This window comes from Schistocerca americana, chromosome 4 (genome assembly GCF_021461395.2).
Source record: "Schistocerca americana isolate TAMUIC-IGC-003095 chromosome 4, iqSchAmer2.1, whole genome shotgun sequence".
Classification (NCBI taxonomy): Eukaryota; Metazoa; Arthropoda; class Insecta; order Orthoptera; family Acrididae; genus Schistocerca; species Schistocerca americana.
The window spans coordinates 5,617,981-5,635,318 of record NC_060122.1 but is presented as its reverse complement, the minus strand read 5'-3'; positions in this window follow the sequence as shown (position 1 = coordinate 5,635,318).

Genomic DNA, 17,338 nt, shown 5'->3' with positions numbered 1-17,338 from the left:
TGTTCTATCGTCATTAGGAGGCGCTGAACGTTACAATTCACTATCATTTTTGCTTCGGATTCGAAAATCTAGACTCACAGGAGAAGGATCATATGGTGCCCGAGACAGCAATATCCCCTTGAAAACAAGTCGGCTGGAGGCCGATGTATTGAATCTCGACGCAATTTCAGTGTTCCACCGTCATTAGGTGACCCTGAACGTTACAATGAACTATCAGTTTTACGTCCGGTTCGAAAATCTAGACTCACAGGTGAACTATCATAAGGTGCCCGAAGCAGCAATAGACCCTTGGAGGCAAGTCGGCTGGAGGACGCTGAATCGGATCGCGACGCAATTTGAGTGTTCCATCGTCATTAGGAGGCCCTGAACGTTACAATTAACTATCAGTTTCGCGTCGGATTCAAAAATCTAGACTCACAGGAGACGGTCCATTTGGTGCCCGAGGCAGCAATATCCCCTTGGAGACAAGTCGGCTGGAGGTCGATGTATTGAATCTCGTCGTAATTTGAGTGTTCCATCGTCATTAGGAGGCGCTGAACGTTACAATTAACTATCAGTTATGCGTCGGATTCGAAAATCTAGACTCACAGGAGAACGACCATAAGGTGCCCGACGCAGCAACAGACCCTTGGAACCAAGTCGGCTGGATGCCGATGTATTGAATTTCGACGCAATTTGAGTGTTCCATCGTCATTAGGAGGCCCTGAACGTTACAATTAACTATCATTGTTGCGTCGGATTCGACAATCTGGACTCACAAGAGAACGACCATAAGGTGCCTGAGGCAGCAATAGACCCTTGGCTGGAGGACGATGTACTGAATCTCGACGCAATTTGAGTGGTCCATCGTCATTAGGAGGCGCTGAACGTTACAATTAACTATCAGTTATGCGTCGGATTCGAAAATCTAGACTCACTGGAGATCGACCAAAAGGTGCCCCAGGCTGCAATAGACCCTTGGAGGCAAGTCGGCTGGAGGACGATGTATTGACTCTCGACGCAATTTGAGTGTTCCATCGTCATTAGGATGCCCTGAACGTTACAATTAACTATCAGTTTCGCGTCGGATTCAAAAATCTAGACACACAGGAGACGGTCCATTTGGTGCCCGAGGCAGCAATATCCCCTTGGAGACAAGTCGGCTGGAGGTCGATGTATTGAATCTCGTCGTAATTTGAGTGTTCCATCGTCATTAGGAGGCGCTGAACGTTACAATTAACTATCAGTTATGCGTCGGATTCGAAAATCTAGACTCACAGGAGAACGACCATAAGGTGCCCGACGCAGCAACAGACCCTTGGAACCAAGTCGGCTGGATGCCGATGTATTGAATTTCGACGCAATTTGAGTGTTCCATCGTCATTAGGAGGCCTTCAACTTTACAATTAACTATCAGTAATGCGTCGGATTCGAAAATCTAGACTCTCAGGAGATGACCACAAGGTGCCCGAGGCAGCAATAGACATTTGGAGACAAGTCGGCTGGAGGCCGATGTATTGAATCTCGACACAATTTGAGTTATCCATCGTCATTAGGAGGCCCTGAACGTTACAAATATCTATCAGTTTCGTGTCGGATTCAAAATTCTAGACTCACAGGAGACGGACCATATGGTGCACGAGGCAGCAATATCCCCTTGGAGACAAGTCGGCTGGAGGACGATGTATTGAATCTCGACGCAATTTGAGTGTTCTATCGTCATTAGGAGGCGCTGAACGTTACAATTCACTATCATTTTTGCTTCGGATTCGAAAATCTAGACTCACAGGAGAAGGATCATATGGTGCCCGAGACAGCAATATCCCCTTGAAAACAAGTCGGCTGGAGGCCGATGTATTGAATCTCGACGCAATTTCAGTGTTCCACCGTCATTAGGTGACCCTGAACGTTACAATGAACTATCAGTTTTACGTCCGGTTCGAAAATCTAGACTCACAGGTGAACTATCATAAGGTGCCCGAAGCAGCAATAGACCCTTGGAGGCAAGTCGGCTGGAGGACGCTGAATCGGATCGCGACGCAATTTGAGTGTTCCATCGTCATTAGGAGGCCCTGAACGTTACAATTAACTATCAGTTTCGCGTCGGATTCAAAAATCTAGACTCACAGGAGACGGTCCATTTGGTGCCCGAGGCAGCAATATCCCCTTGGAGACAAGTCGGCTGGAGGTCGATGTATTGAATCTCGTCGTAATTTGAGTGTTCCATCGTCAATAGGAGGCGCTGAACGTTACAATTAACTATCAGTTATGCGTCGGATTCGAAAATCTAGACTCACAGGAGAACGACCATAAGGTGCCCGACGCAGCAACAGACCCTTGGAACCAAGTCGGCTGGATGCCGATGTATTGAATTTCGACGCAATTTGAGTGTTCCATCGTCATTAGGAGGCCCTGAACGTTACAATTAACTATCATTGTTGCGTCGGATTCGACAATCTGGACTCACAAGAGAACGACCATAAGGTGCCTGAGGCAGCAATAGACCCTTGGCTGGAGGACGATGTACTGAATCTCGACGCAATTTGAGTGGTCCATCGTCATTAGGAGGCGCTGAACGTTACAATTAACTATCAGTTATGCGTCGGATTCGAAAATCTAGACTCACTGGAGATCGACCAAAAGGTGCCCCAGGCTGCAATAGACCCTTGGAGGCAAGTCGGCTGGAGGACGATGTATTGACTCTCGACGCAATTTGAGTGTTCCATCGTCATTAGGATGCCCTGAACGTTACAATTAACTATCAGTTTCGCGTCGGATTCAAAAATCTAGACACACAGGAGACGGTCCATTTGGTGCCCGAGGCAGCAATATCCCCTTGGAGACAAGTCGGCTGGAGGTCGATGTATTGAATCTCGTCGTAATTTGAGTGTTCCATCGTCATTAGGAGGCGCTGAACGTTACAATTAACTATCAGTTATGCGTCGGATTCGAAAATCTAGACTCACAGGAGAACGACCATAAGGTGCCCGACGCAGCAACAGACCCTTGGAACCAAGTCGGCTGGATGCCGATGTATTGAATTTCGACGCAATTTGAGTGTTCCATCGTCATTAGGAGGCCCTGAACGTTACAATTAACTATCATTGTTGCGTCGGATTCGACAATCTGGACTCACAAGAGAACGACCATAAGGTGCCTGAGGCAGCAATAGACCCTTGGCTGGAGGACGATGTACTGAATCTCGACGCAATTTGAGTGGTCCATCGTCATTAGGAGGCCCTGAACTTTTGACTTTACTATCAGTTATGCGTCGGATTCGAAAATCTAGACTCACAGGAGAACGACCACAAGGTGCCCGAGGCAGCAACAGACATTTGGAGACAAGTCGGCTGGAAGACGATGTATTGAGTCTCGACGCAATTTGAGTGTTCCATCGTCATTAGGAGGCCCTGAAAATTACAATTAACTATCAGTTTCGCGTCGTATTCAAAAATCTAGACTCACAGGAGACAGACCATTTGGTGCCCGAGGCAGCAATATCCCCTTGGAGACAAGTCGGCTGGAGGACGATGTATTGAATCTCGATGCAATTTGAGTGTTCCATCGTCATTAGGAGGCCCTGAACGTTACAATTAATTATCAGTCTTGCGTCGGATTCGAAATTCTAGACTCACAGGAAAACGATCATAAGGTGCCCCAGGCAGCAATAGACCCTTGGAAACAAGTCGGCTGGAGAACGATGTATTGGATCGCGACGCAATTTGAGTGTTCCATCGTAACTGGGAGGCCCTGAAAGTTACAATTAACTATCAGTTTTTCGTCGGATTTTAAAATCTAGACTGACTGGAGACGGACCATAAGGTGCCCGAAGCAGCAATATCGCCTTGGAGACCAGTCCGCTGGAGGACGATGTATTGAATCGCGAAGCAATTTGAGTGCTTCATCGTCATTAGGAGGCCCTGCACGTTACAATTAACTATCAGTTTCGCGTCGGATTCGAAAATCTGGACTCACTGGAGAAGGACCATATGGTGCCCGAGGCAGCAATATCCCGTTGAAGACAAGTCGGCTTTAGAACGATGTATTGAATCTCGACGCAATTTGAGTGTTCCATCGTCATTAGGAGGCGCTGAACGTTACAATTAACTATCAGTTATGCGTCGGATACGAAAATCTAGACTCACAGGAGAACGACCGTAAGGTGCCCGACGCAGCAATATCCCCTTGGAGACAAGTCGGCTGGAGGACGATGAATTGGTCCGCGACGAAATTTGAGTGTTCCATTGTAACTAGGAGGCCCTGAAAGTTACAATTAAATATCAGTTTTTCGAAGGATTCGAAAATCTATACTCACTGGAGACGGACCATAAGGTGCCGGAAGCAGCAATATCCCCTTGGAGTCCAGTCCTCTGGAGGACGATGTATTGAATCTCGACGCAATTTGAGTGTTCCATCGTCATTAGGAGGCGCTGAACGTTACAATTAACTATCAGCTATGCGTCGGATTCGAAATTCCTGACTCACAGGAGAACGACCATAAGGTGCCCGACGCAGCAACAGACCCTTGGAGACAAGTCGGCTGGAGGTCGATGTATTGAATCTCGACGCTATTTGAGTGTTCCATCGTCATTACGATACCTTGAACGTTGCAATTAACTATCATTTTTGCGTCGGATTCGAAAATCTAGACTCACAGGAGAACGACCATAAGGTGCCCGAGGCAGCAATATACCCTTGGAGACGAGTCGGCTGCAGGACGATGTACTGACTCTCGACGCATTTGAGTGTTCCATCGTCATTAGGAGGCGCTGAACGTTACAATTAACTATCATTTTAGCGTCGGATTCGAAAATCTAGACTCACAGGAGAATGATCATATGGTGCCCGAGACAGCAATATCCCCTTGGAGACAAGTCGGCTGGAGGCCGATGTATTGAATCTCGACGCAATTTGAGTGTTCCATCGTTATTAGGAGGCCCTGAACTTTACAATTAACTATCAGTTATGTATCGGTTTCGAAAATGTAGACTCACAGAAGAACGACCACAAGGTGCACGAGGCAGCAATAGACATTTAGAGACAAGTCGGCTGGAGGCCGATGTACTGAATCTCGACGCAATTTGAGTGTTCCATCGTCATTAGGAGGCGCTGAACGTTGCAATTAACTATCTGTTATGCGTCGGATTCGAAAATCTAGGCTCACAGGAGAACGATCATGAGGTGCCCCAGGCAGCAATAGACCCTTGGAGACAAGTCGGCTGGAGGACGATGTATTGGATCGCGACGCAATTTGAGTGTTCCATCGTAACTGGGAGGCCCTGAAAGTTACACTTAACTATCAGTTTTTCGTCGGAATCGAAAATCCAGACTGACTTGAGCAGGACCATAAGGTACCCGAAGCAGCAATATCCCCTTGGAGACCAGTCCGCTGGAGGACGATGTATTGAATCGCGACGCAATTTGAGTGCTTCATCGTCATTAGGAGGCCCTGCACGTTACAATTTACTATCAGTTTCGCGTCGGATTCGAAAATCTAGACTCACTGGAGAAGGACCATATGGTGCCCGAGGCAGCAAAATCCCGTTGGAGACAAGTCGGCTGGAGGACGATGTATTGAATCTCGACGCAATTTGAGTGTTCCATCGTCATTAGGAGGCGCTGAATGTTACAATTAACTATCAGTTATGCGTCGGATACGAAAATCTAGACTCACAGGAGAACGACCATAAGGTGCCCGACGCAGCAACAGACCCTTGGAGACAAGTCTTCTGGAGGACGATGTATTGGGTCGCGACGCAATTTGAGTGTTCCATCGTCATTGGGAGGCCCTAAACGTTACAATTAACTATCAGTTTTTCGTCGGATTCGAAAATCTAGACTCACTGGTGACGGACCATTAGGTGCCCGAGGCAGCAATATCCCCTTGGAGACCATTCTGCTGGAGACGATGTATTGAATCGCGACGCAATTTGAGTGCTCCATCGTCATTTGAAGGCCCTGAACGTTACAATTTACTATCAGTTTTGCGTCGAATTCGAAAATGTAGAATCACCGGAGACGGACCATGTGGTGCCCGTTGCAGCGATATCCCCTTGGCGACAAGTCGGCTGGATGACGATGTATTGAATCTCGACGCAATTTGAGTGTTCCATCGTCATTAGGAGGCCCTGAACTTTACAATTAACTATGTGTTTTGCGTCGGATTCGAAAATCTAGACTCACAAGAGAACGACAATAAGGTGCCTGAGGCAGCAATAGACCTTTCGAGACAAGTCGGCTGGAGGACGATGTATTGAATCTCGACGCAATTTGAGTGTTCCATCGTCATTAGGAGGCCCTGAACTTTACAAATAACTATCAGTTACGAGTCGGATTCGAAAACCTAGACTCACAGGAGAACGACTTCAAGGTGCCCGAATCAGCAATTTCCCCCTGGAGACCAGTCCGCTGGAGGACGATGTACAGAATCTCGACGCAATTTGAGTGGTCCATCGTCATTAGGAGGCCCTGAACTTTAGAATTTACTATCAGTTATGCGTCGGATTCAAAAATCTAGACTCACAGGAGACGGACCATTTGGTGCCCGAGGCAGCAATATCCCCTTGGAGACAAGTCGGCTGGAGGACGATGTATCGAATCTCGACGCAATTTGAGTGTTCTATCGTCATTACGAGGCACTGAACGTTACAATTCACTATCAGTTTTGCGTCGGATTCGAAAATCTAGACTCACAGGAGACGGACCATTTGGTGTACGAGGCAGGAATATCCACAGGGAGACAAGACGGCTGGAGGACGATGTATTGAATCTCGATGCAATTTGAGTGTTCCATCGTCATTAGGAGGCCCTGAACGTTACAATTAATTATCAGTTTCGCGTCGGATTCGAAATTCTAGACTCACAGGAAAACGATCATAAGGTGCCCCAGGCAGCAATAGACCCTTGGAGACAAGTCGCCTGCAGGACGATGTTTTGGATCGCGACGCAATTTGAGTGTTCCATCGTAACTGGGAGGCCCTGAAAGTTACAATTAACTATCAGTTTTTCGTCAGATTCGAAAATCTAAACTGACTGGAGACGGACCATAAGGTGCCCGAAGCAGCAGTATCGCCTTGGAGACCAGTCCGCTGGAGGACGATGTATTGAATCGCGAAGCAATTTGAGTGCTTCATCGTCATTAGGAGGCCCTGCACGTTACAATTAACTATCAGTTTCGCGTCGGATTCGAAAATCTAGACTCACAGGAGAAGGTCCATACGGTGCCCGAGGCAGCAATATCCCGTTGAAGACAAGTCGGCTGGAGGACGATGTATTGAATCTCGACGCAATTTGAGTGTTCCATCGTCATTAGGAGGCGCTGAACGTTACAAGTAACTATCAGTTATGCGTCGGATACGAAAGTCTAGACTCACAGGAGAACGATCATAAGGTGCCCGACGCAGCAATATCCCCTTGGAGACAAGTCGGCTGGAGGACCATGAATTGGTCCGCGACGAAATTTTAGTGTTCCATTGTAACTAGGAGGCCCTGAAAGTTACAATTAAATATCAGTTTTTCGTCGGATTCAAAAATCTATACTCACTGGAGACGGACCAAAAGGTGCCCGAAGCAGCAATATCCCCTTGGAGACCAGTCCTCTGGAGGACGATGTATTGAATCTCAACGCAATTTCAGGGTTCCATCGTCATTAGGAGGCGCTGAACGTTACAATTAACTTTCAGTTATGCGTCGGATTCGAAATTCTAGACTCACAGGAGAACGACCATAAGGTGCCCGACGCAGCAACAAACCCTTGGAGACGAGTCGGCTGCAGGACGATGTATTGACTCTCGACGCATTTGAGTGTTCCATCGTCATTAGGAGGCGCTGAACGTTGCAATTAACTATCAGTTTTTCTTCGGATTCGAAAATCTAAACTCACTGGTGACGGACCATTAGGAGCCCGAGGCAGCAATATCCCTTAGGAGACCAGTCCGCTGGAGGACGATGTATTGAATCGCGACGCAATTTGAGTGCTCCATCGTCATTTGAAGGCCCTGATCGTTACAATTTACTATCAGTTTTGCGTCGAATTCGAAAATGTAGAATAACCGGAGACGGATCATGTGGTGCCCGACGCAGCGATATCCCCTTGGCGACAAGTCGGCTGGAGGGCGATGTATTGAATCTCGACGCAATTTGAGTGTTCCATCGTCATTAGGAGGCGCTGAACGTTGCAATTAACTATCAGTTATGCGTCGGATTCGAAAATCTAGACTCACAGGAGATCGACCATTAGGTGCCCCAGCCAGCAATAGACCCTTGGAGACAAGTCGGCTGGAGGACGATGAATTGGTCCGCGACGAAATTTGAGTGTTCCATTGAAACTAGGAGGCCCTGAAAGTTACAATTAACTATCAGTTTTTCGTCGGATTCGAAAATCTAGACTAACTGGAGACGTACCATAAGGTGCCCGAAGCAGCAATATCCCCTTGGAGACCAGTCCGCTGGAAGACGCTGTATTGAATCGCGACGCAAATTGAGTGCCCCATCGTCATTAGGAATCCCTCAACGTTACAATTAACTATCAGTTTCGCGTCGGATTCAAAAATCTAGACTCATAGGAGACAGAACATTTGGTGCCCGAGGCAGCAATATCCCCTAGGAGACAAGTCGGCTGGAGGGCGGTGTATTGAATCTCGACGCAATTTGAGTGTTCTATCGTCATTCGGAGACGCTGAACGTTACAATTAACTATCAGTTTTGCTTTGGATTCGAAAATCTAGACTCACAGGAGCGGGACCATTTGGTGCCTGAGGCATTAATATCCCCATGGAGACAAGTCGGCTGGAGGACGATGTATTGAATCTAGATGCAATTTGAGTGTTCCATCGTCATTAGGAGGCCCTGAACGTTACAATTAACTATCAGTTTTGCGTCGGATTCGAAAATCTAGACTCACAGGAGAACGATCATAAGGTGCCCCAGGCAGCAATAGACCCTTGGAGATAAGTCGGCTGGAGGACGATGTATTGAAAATCGATGCAATTTGAGTGTTCCATCGTCCTTAGGTGGCCCTGAACTTTACAATTAACTATCAGTTATGTGTCGGATTCGAAAATCTAGACGCACAGGAGAACGACCATAAGGTGCCTGAGGCAGCAAAAGACACTTGGAGACAAGTCGGCTGGAGGACGATGTATTGAATCTCGACGCAATTTGAGTGTTCCATCGTCATTCGGAGGCCCTGAACTTTACAATTAACTATCAGTTATGTGTCGGATTCGAAAATCTAGACTCACAGGAGAACGACCATAAGGTGCCCCAGGCAGCAACAGACCCTTGGAGACAAGTCGGCTGGAGGCCGATGTATTGAATCGCGACGCAATTTAAGTGTTCCATCGTCCTTAGGTGGCCCTGAACTTTACAATTAACTATCAGTTATGTGTCGGATTCGAAAATCTAGACGCACAGGAGAACGACCATAATGTGCCCGACGCAGCAACAGACCCTTAGAGAAAAGTCGGCTGGAGGACGATGTATTGACTCTCGACGCATATGAGTGTTCCATCGTCATTAGGAGGCGCTGAACGTTACAATTAATATCATTGTAGCGTCGGATTAAAAAATCTAGACTCACAGGAGAAAGAACATATGGTGCCCGAGTCAGCAATATCCCCTTGGAGACAAGTCGGCTGGTGGGCGATGTACTGAATCGCGACGCAATTTAAGTGTTCCATCGTCCTTAGGTGGCCCTGAACTTTACAATTAACTATTAGTTATGTGTCGGATTCGAAAATCTAGACGCACAAGAGAACGACCATAATGTGCCCCAGGCAGCAATAGACCCTTCGAGACAAGTCGGCTGGAGGACGATGTATTGAATCTCGACGCAATTTGAGTGTTCCATCGTCATTAGGAGGCCCTGAACTTTACAATTAACTATCAGTTATGTGTCGGATTCGAAAATCTAGACTCACAGGAGAACGACCATAAGGTGCCCCAGGCAGCAATAGAATCTTGGAGACAAGTCGGCTGGAGGACGATGTTTTGGATCGCGACGCAATTTGAGTGTTCCATCGTCATTAGGAGGCCCTGAAAGTTACAATTAACTATCATTTTAGCGTCGGATTAGAAAATCTACTCACAGGAGGCGGACCATTTGGTGTCCGATGAAGCAATATCCCTATGGATACAAGTCGGCTGGAGGATGATGTATTGAATCTCGACGCAATTTGAGTGTTCCATCGAAACTGGGAGGCCCCATAAAGTTACTATTAACTATCAGTTTTTCGTCGGATTCGAAAATCTAGACTGACTGGAGACGGACCATAAGGTGCCCGAAGCAGCAATATCCCCTTGGAGACCAGTCCGCTGGATGACGATGTATTGAATCACGACGCAATTTAAGTGTTCCATCGTCCTTAGGTGGCCCTGAATTTTACAATTAACTATCAGTTATGTGTCGGATTCGAAATTCTAGACGCACAGGAGAACGACCATAAGGTGCCTGAGGCAGCAAAAGACCCTTGGAGACAAGTCGGCTGGAGGACGATGTATTGAATCTCGACGCAATTTGAGTGTTCCATCGTCATTAGGAGGCCCTGAACTTTACAATTAACTATCAGTAATGCGTCGGATTCGAAAATCTAGACTCACAGGAGGACGACCATAAGGTTCCCCAGGCAGCAACAGACCCTTGGAGACAAGTCGGCTGGAGGCCGATGTATTGAATCGCGATGCAATTAAAGTGTTCCATCGTCCTTAGGTGGCCCTGAACTTTACAATTAACTATCAGTTATGTGTCGGATTCGAAAATCTAGACGCACAGGAGAACGACCGTAAGGTGCCCGACGCAGCAACAGACCCTTAGAGAAAAGTCGGCTGGAGGACGATGTATTGACTCTCGACGCATATGAGTGTTCCATCGTCATTAGGAGGCGCTGAACGTTACAATTAATATCATTTTAGCGTCGGATTAAAAAATCTAGACTCACAGGAGAAAGAAAATATGGTGCCCGAGACAGCAATATCCCCTTGGAGACAAGTCGGCAGGAGGCCGATGTATTGAATCGCGACGCAATTTAAGTGTTCCATCGTCCTTAGGTGGCCCTGAACTTTACAATTAACTATCAGTTATGTGTCGTATTCGAAAATCTAGACGCACAGGTGAACGACCATAAGGTGCCCCAGGCAGCAATAGACCCTTGGAGACCAGTCAGCTGGAAGACTATGTATTAAATCGCGACGCAATTTGAGTGCCCCATCGTCATCAGGAGTCCCTCAACGTTACAATTAACTATCAGTTTCGCGTCGGATTCAAAAATCTAGACTCATAGGAGACGGACCATTTCACGCCCGAGGCAGCAATATCCCCTTAGAGACAAGTCGGCTGAAGGACGATGTATTGAATCTCGACGCAATTTGAGTGTTCCATCGACATTAGGAGGCGCTGAACGTTACAAGTAACTATCAGTTATGCGTCGGATACGAAAGTCTAGACTCACAGGAGAACGACCATAAGGTGCCCGACGCAGCAATATCCCCTTGGAGACAAGTCGGCTGGAGGACCATGAATTGGTCCGCGACGAAATTTTAGTGTTCCATTGTAACTAGGAGGCCCTGAAAGTTACAATTAAATATCAGTTTTTCGACGGATTCGAAAATCTATACTCACTGGAGACGGACCAAAAGGTGCCCGAAGCAGCAATATCCCCTTGGAGACCAGTCCTCTGGAGGACGATGTATTGAATCGCGACGCAATTTGAGTGCTTCATCGTCATTAGGAGGCCCTGCACGTTACAATTAAGTATCAGTTTCGCGTCGGATTCGAAAATCTAGACTCACTGGAGAAGGACCATATGGTGCCCGAGGCAGCAAAATCCCGTTGGAGACAAGTCGGCTGGAGGACGATGTATTGAATCTCGACGCAATTTGAGTGTTCCATCGTCATTAGGAGGCGCTGAACGTTACAATTAACTATCAGTTATGCGTCGGATACGAAAATCTAGACTCACAGGAGAACGACCATAAGGTTCCCGTCGCAGCAACAGACCCTTGGAGACAAGTCTTCTGGAGGACGATGTATTGGGTCGCGTCGCAATTCGAGTGTTACATCGTCATTGGGAGGCCCTAAACATTACAATTAACTATCAGTTTTTCGTCGGATTCGAAAATCTAGACTCACTGGTGACGGATCATTAGGTGCCCGAGGCAGCAATATCCCCTTAAAGACCAGTCTGCTGGAGGACGATGTATTGAATCGCGACGCAATTTGAGTGCTCCATCATCATTTGAAGGCCCTGATGGTTACAATTTACTATCAGGTTTGCGTCGAATTCGAAAAAGTAGAATAACCGGACACGGATCATGTGGTGCCCGACGCAGCGATATCCCCTTGGCGACAAGTCGGCTGGAGGGCGATGTATTGAATCTCGACGCAATTTGAGTGTTCCATCGTCATTAGGAGGCGCTGAACGTTGCAATTAACTATCAGTTATGCGTCGGATTCGAAAATCTAGACTCACAGGAGATCGACCATAAGGTGCCCCAGCCAGCAATAGACCCTTGGAGACAAGTCGGCTGGAGGACGATGAATTGGTCCGCGACGAAATTTGAGTGTACCATTGTAACTAGGAGGCCCTGAAAGTTACAATTAACTATCAGTTTTTCGTCGGATTCGAAAATCTAGACTAACTGGAGACGTACCATAAGGTGCCCGAAGCAGCAATATCCCCTTGGAGACCAGTCCGCTGGAAGACGCTGTATTGAAACGCGACGCAAATTGAGTGCCCCATCGTCATTAGGAATCCCTCAACGTTACAATTAACTATCAGTTTCGCGTCGGATTCAAAAATCTAGACTCATAGGAGACAGAACATTTGGTGCCCGAGGCAGCAATATCCCCTAGGAGACAAGTCGGCTGGAGGGCGGTGTATTGAATCTCGACGCAATTTGAGTGTTCTATCGTCATTCGGAGGCGCTGAACGTTACAATTAACTATCAGTTTTGCTTTGGATTCGAAAATCTAGACTCACAGGAGCGGGACCATTTGGTGCCTGAGGCATTAATATCCCCATGGAGACAAGTCGGCTGGAGTACGATGTATTGAATCTAGATGCAATTTGAGTGTTCCATCGTCATTAGGAGGCCCTGAACGTTACAATTAACTATCAGTTTTGCGTCGGATTCGAAAATCTAGACTCACAGGAGAACGATCATAAGGTGCCCCAGGCAGCAATAGACCCTTGGAGATAAGTCGGCTGGAGGACGATGTATTGAAAATCGATGCAATTTGAGTGTTCCATCGTCCTTAGGTGGCCCTGAACTTTACAATTAACTATCAGTTATGTGTCGGATTCGAAAATCTAGACGCACAGGAGAACGACCATAAGGTGCCCGACGCAGCAACAGATCCTTAGAGAAAAGTCGGCTGGAGGACGATGTATTGACTCTCGACGCATATGAGTGTTCCATCGTCATTAGGAGGCGCTGAACGTTACAATTATATCATTTTAGCGTCGGATTAAAATATCTAGACTCACAGGAGAAAGAACATATGGTGCCCGAGACAGCAATATCCCCTTGGAGACAAGTCGGCTGGAGGCCGATGTATAGATTCGCGACGCAATTTAAGTGTTCCATCGTCCTTAGGTGGCCCTGAACTTTACAATTAACTATCAGTTATGTGTCGTATTCGAAAATCTAGACGCACAGGTGAACGACCATAAGGTGCCCCAGGCAGCAATAGACCCTTGGAGACAAGTCGGCTGGAGGACGATGTATTGGATCGCGACGCAATTTGAGTGTTCCATCGTCATTAGGAGGCCCTGAACTTTACAATTAACTATCAGTAATGCGTCGGATTCGAAAATCTAGACTCACAGGAGGACGACCATAAGGTTCCCCAGGCAGCAACAGACCCTTGGAGACAAGTCGGCTGGAGGCCGATGTATTGAATCGCGATGCAATTAAAGTGTTCCATCGTCCTTAGGTGGCCCTGAACTTTACAATTAACTATCAGTTATGTGTCGGATTCGAAAATCTAGACGCACAGGAGAACGACCATAAGGTGCCCGACGCAGCAACAGACCCTTAGAGAAAAGTCGGCTGGAGGACGATGTATTGACTCTCGACGCATATGAGTGTTCCATCGTCATTAGGAGGCGCTGAACGTTACAATTAATATCATTTTAGCGTCGGATTAAAAAATCTAGACTCACAGGAGAAAGAACATATGGTGCCCGAGACAGCAATATCCCCTTGGAGACAAGTCGGCAGGAGGCCGATGTATTGCATCGCGACGCAATTTAAGTGTTCCATCGTCCTTAGGTGGCCCTAAACTTTACAATTAACTATCAGTTATGTGTCGTATTCGAAAATCTAGACGCACAGGTGAACGACCATAAGGTGCCCCAGGCAGCAATAGACCCTTGGAGACCAGTCCGCTGGAAGACGATGTATTGAATCGCGACGCAATTTGAGTGCCCCATCGTCATCAGGAGTCCCTCAACGTTACAATTAACTATCAGTTTCGCGTCGGATTCAAAAATCTAGACTCATAGGAGACGGACCATTTGGTGCCCGAGGCAGCAATATCCCCTTAGAGACAAGTCGGCTGAAGGACGATGTATTGAATCTCGACGCAATTTGAGTGTTCCATCGACATTAGGAGGCGCTGAACGTTACAAGTAACTATCAGTTATGCGTCGGATACGAAAGTCTAGACTCACAGGAGAACGACCAAAAGGTGCCCGGCGCAGCAATATCCCCTTGGAGACAAGTCGGCTGGAGGACCATGAATTGGTCCGCGACGAAATTTTAGTGTTCCATTGTAACTAGGAGGCCCTGAAAGTTACAATTAAATATCTGTTTTTCGTCGGATTCGAAAATCTATACTCACTGGAGACGGACCAAAAGGTGCCCGAAGCAGCAATATCCCCTTGGAGACCAGTCCTCTGGAGGACGATGTATTGAATCGCGACGCAATTTGAGTGCTTCATCGTCATTAGGAGGCCCTGCACGTTACAATTAAGTATCAGTTTCGCGTCGGATTCGAAAATCTAGACTCACTGGAGAAGGACCATATGGTGCCCGAGGCAGCAAAATCCCGTTGGAGACAAGTCGGCTGGAGGACGATGTATTGAATCTCGACGCAATTTGAGTGTTCCATCGTCATTAGGAGGCGCTGAACGTTACAATTAACTATCAGTTATGCGTCGGATACGAAAATCTAGACTCACAGGAGAACGACCATAAGGTGCCCGTCGCAGCAACAGACCCTTGGAGACAAGTCTTCTGGAGGACGATGTATTGGGTCGCGTCGCAATTCGAGTGTTACATCGTCATTGGGAGGCCCTAAACATTACAATTAACTATCAGTTTTTCGTCGGATTCGAAAATCTAGACACACTGGTGACGGATCATTAGGTGCCCGAGGCAGCAATATCCCCTTAAAGACCAGTCTGCTGGAGGACGATGTATTGAATCGCGACGCAATTTGAGTGCTCCATCGTCATTTGAAGGCCCTGATGGTTACAATTTACTATCAGGTTTGCGTCGAATTCGAAAAAGTAGAATAACCGGAGACGGATCATGTGGTGCCCGACGCAGCGATATCCCCTTGGCGACAAGTCGGCTGGAGGGCGATGTATTGAATCTCGACGCAATTTGAGTGTTCCATCGTCATTAGGAGGCGCTGAACGTTGCAATTAACTATCAGTTATGCGTCGGATTCGAAAATCTAGACTCACAGGAGATCGACCATAAGGTGCCCCAGCCAGCAATAGACCCTTGGAGACAAGTCGGCTGGAGGACGATGAATTGGTCCGCGACGAAATTTGAGTGTTCCATTGTAACTAGGAGGCCCTGAAAGTTACAATTAACTATCAGTTTTTCGTCGGATTCGAAAATCTAGACTAACTGGAGACGTACCATAAGGTGCCCGAAGCAGCAATATCCCCTTGGAGACCAGTCCGCTGGAAGACGCTGTATTGAATCGCGACGCAAATTGAGTGCCCCATCGTCATTAGGAATCCCTCAACGTTACAATTAACTATCAGTTTCGCGTCGGATTCAAAAATCTAGACTCATAGGAGACAGAACATTTGGTGCCCGAGGCAGCAATATCCCCTAGGAGACAAGTCGGCTGGAGGGCGGTGTATTGAATCTCGACGCAATTTGAGTGTTCTATCGTCATTCGGAGGCGCTGAACGTTACAATTAACTATCAGTTTTGCTTTGGATTCGAAAATCTAGACTCACAGGAGCGGGACCATTTGGTGCCTGAGGCATTAATATCCCCATGGAGACAAGTCGGCTGGAGGACGATGTATTGAATCTAGATGCAATTTGAGTGTTCCATCGTCATTAGGAGGCCCTGAACGTTACAATTAACTATCAGTTTTGCGTCGGATTCGAAAATCTAGACTCACAGGAGAACGATCATAAGGTGCCCCAGGCAGCAATAGACCCTTGGAGATAAGTCGGCTGGAGGACGATGTATTGAAAATCGATGCAATTTGAGTGTTCCATCGTCCTTAGGTGGCCCTGAACTTTACAATTAACTATCAGTTATGTGTCGGATTCGAAAATCTAGACGCACAGGAGAACGACCATAAGGTGCCTGAGGCAGCAAAAGACCCTTGGAGACAAGTCGGCTGGAGGACGATGTATTGAATCTCGACGCAATTTGAGTGTTCCATCGTCATTCGGAGGCCCTGAACTTTACAATTAACTATCAGTTATGTGTCGGATACGAAAATCTAGACTCACAGGAGAACGACCATAAGGTGCCCCAGGCAGCAACAGACCCTTGGAGACAAGTCGGCTGGAGGCCGATGTATTGAATCGCGACGCAATTTAAGTGTTCCATCGTCCTTAGGTGGCCCTGAACTTTACAATTAACTATCAGTTATGTGTCGGATTCGAAAATCTAGACGCACAGGAGAACGACCATAATGTGCCCGACGCAGCAACAGACCCTTAGAGAAAAGTCGGCTGGAGGACGATGTATTGACTCTCGACGCATATGAGTGTTCCATCGTCATTAGGAGGCGCTGAACGTTACAATTAATATCATTTTAGCGTCGGATTAAAAAATCTAGACTCACAGGAGAAAGAACATATGGTGCCCGAGACAGCAATATCCCCTTGGAGACAAGTCGGCTGGTGGGCGATGTACTGAATCGCGACGCAATTTAAGTGTTCCATCGTCCTTAGGTGGCCCTGAACTTTACAATTAACTATTAGTTATGTGTCGGATTCGAAAATCTAGACGCACAGGAGAACGACCATAAGGTGCCCCAGGCAGCAATAGACCCTTGGAGACAAGTCGGCTGGAGCACGATGTATTGAATCTCGACGCAATTTGAGTGTTCCATCGTCATTAGGAGGCCCTGAACTTTACAATTAACTATCAG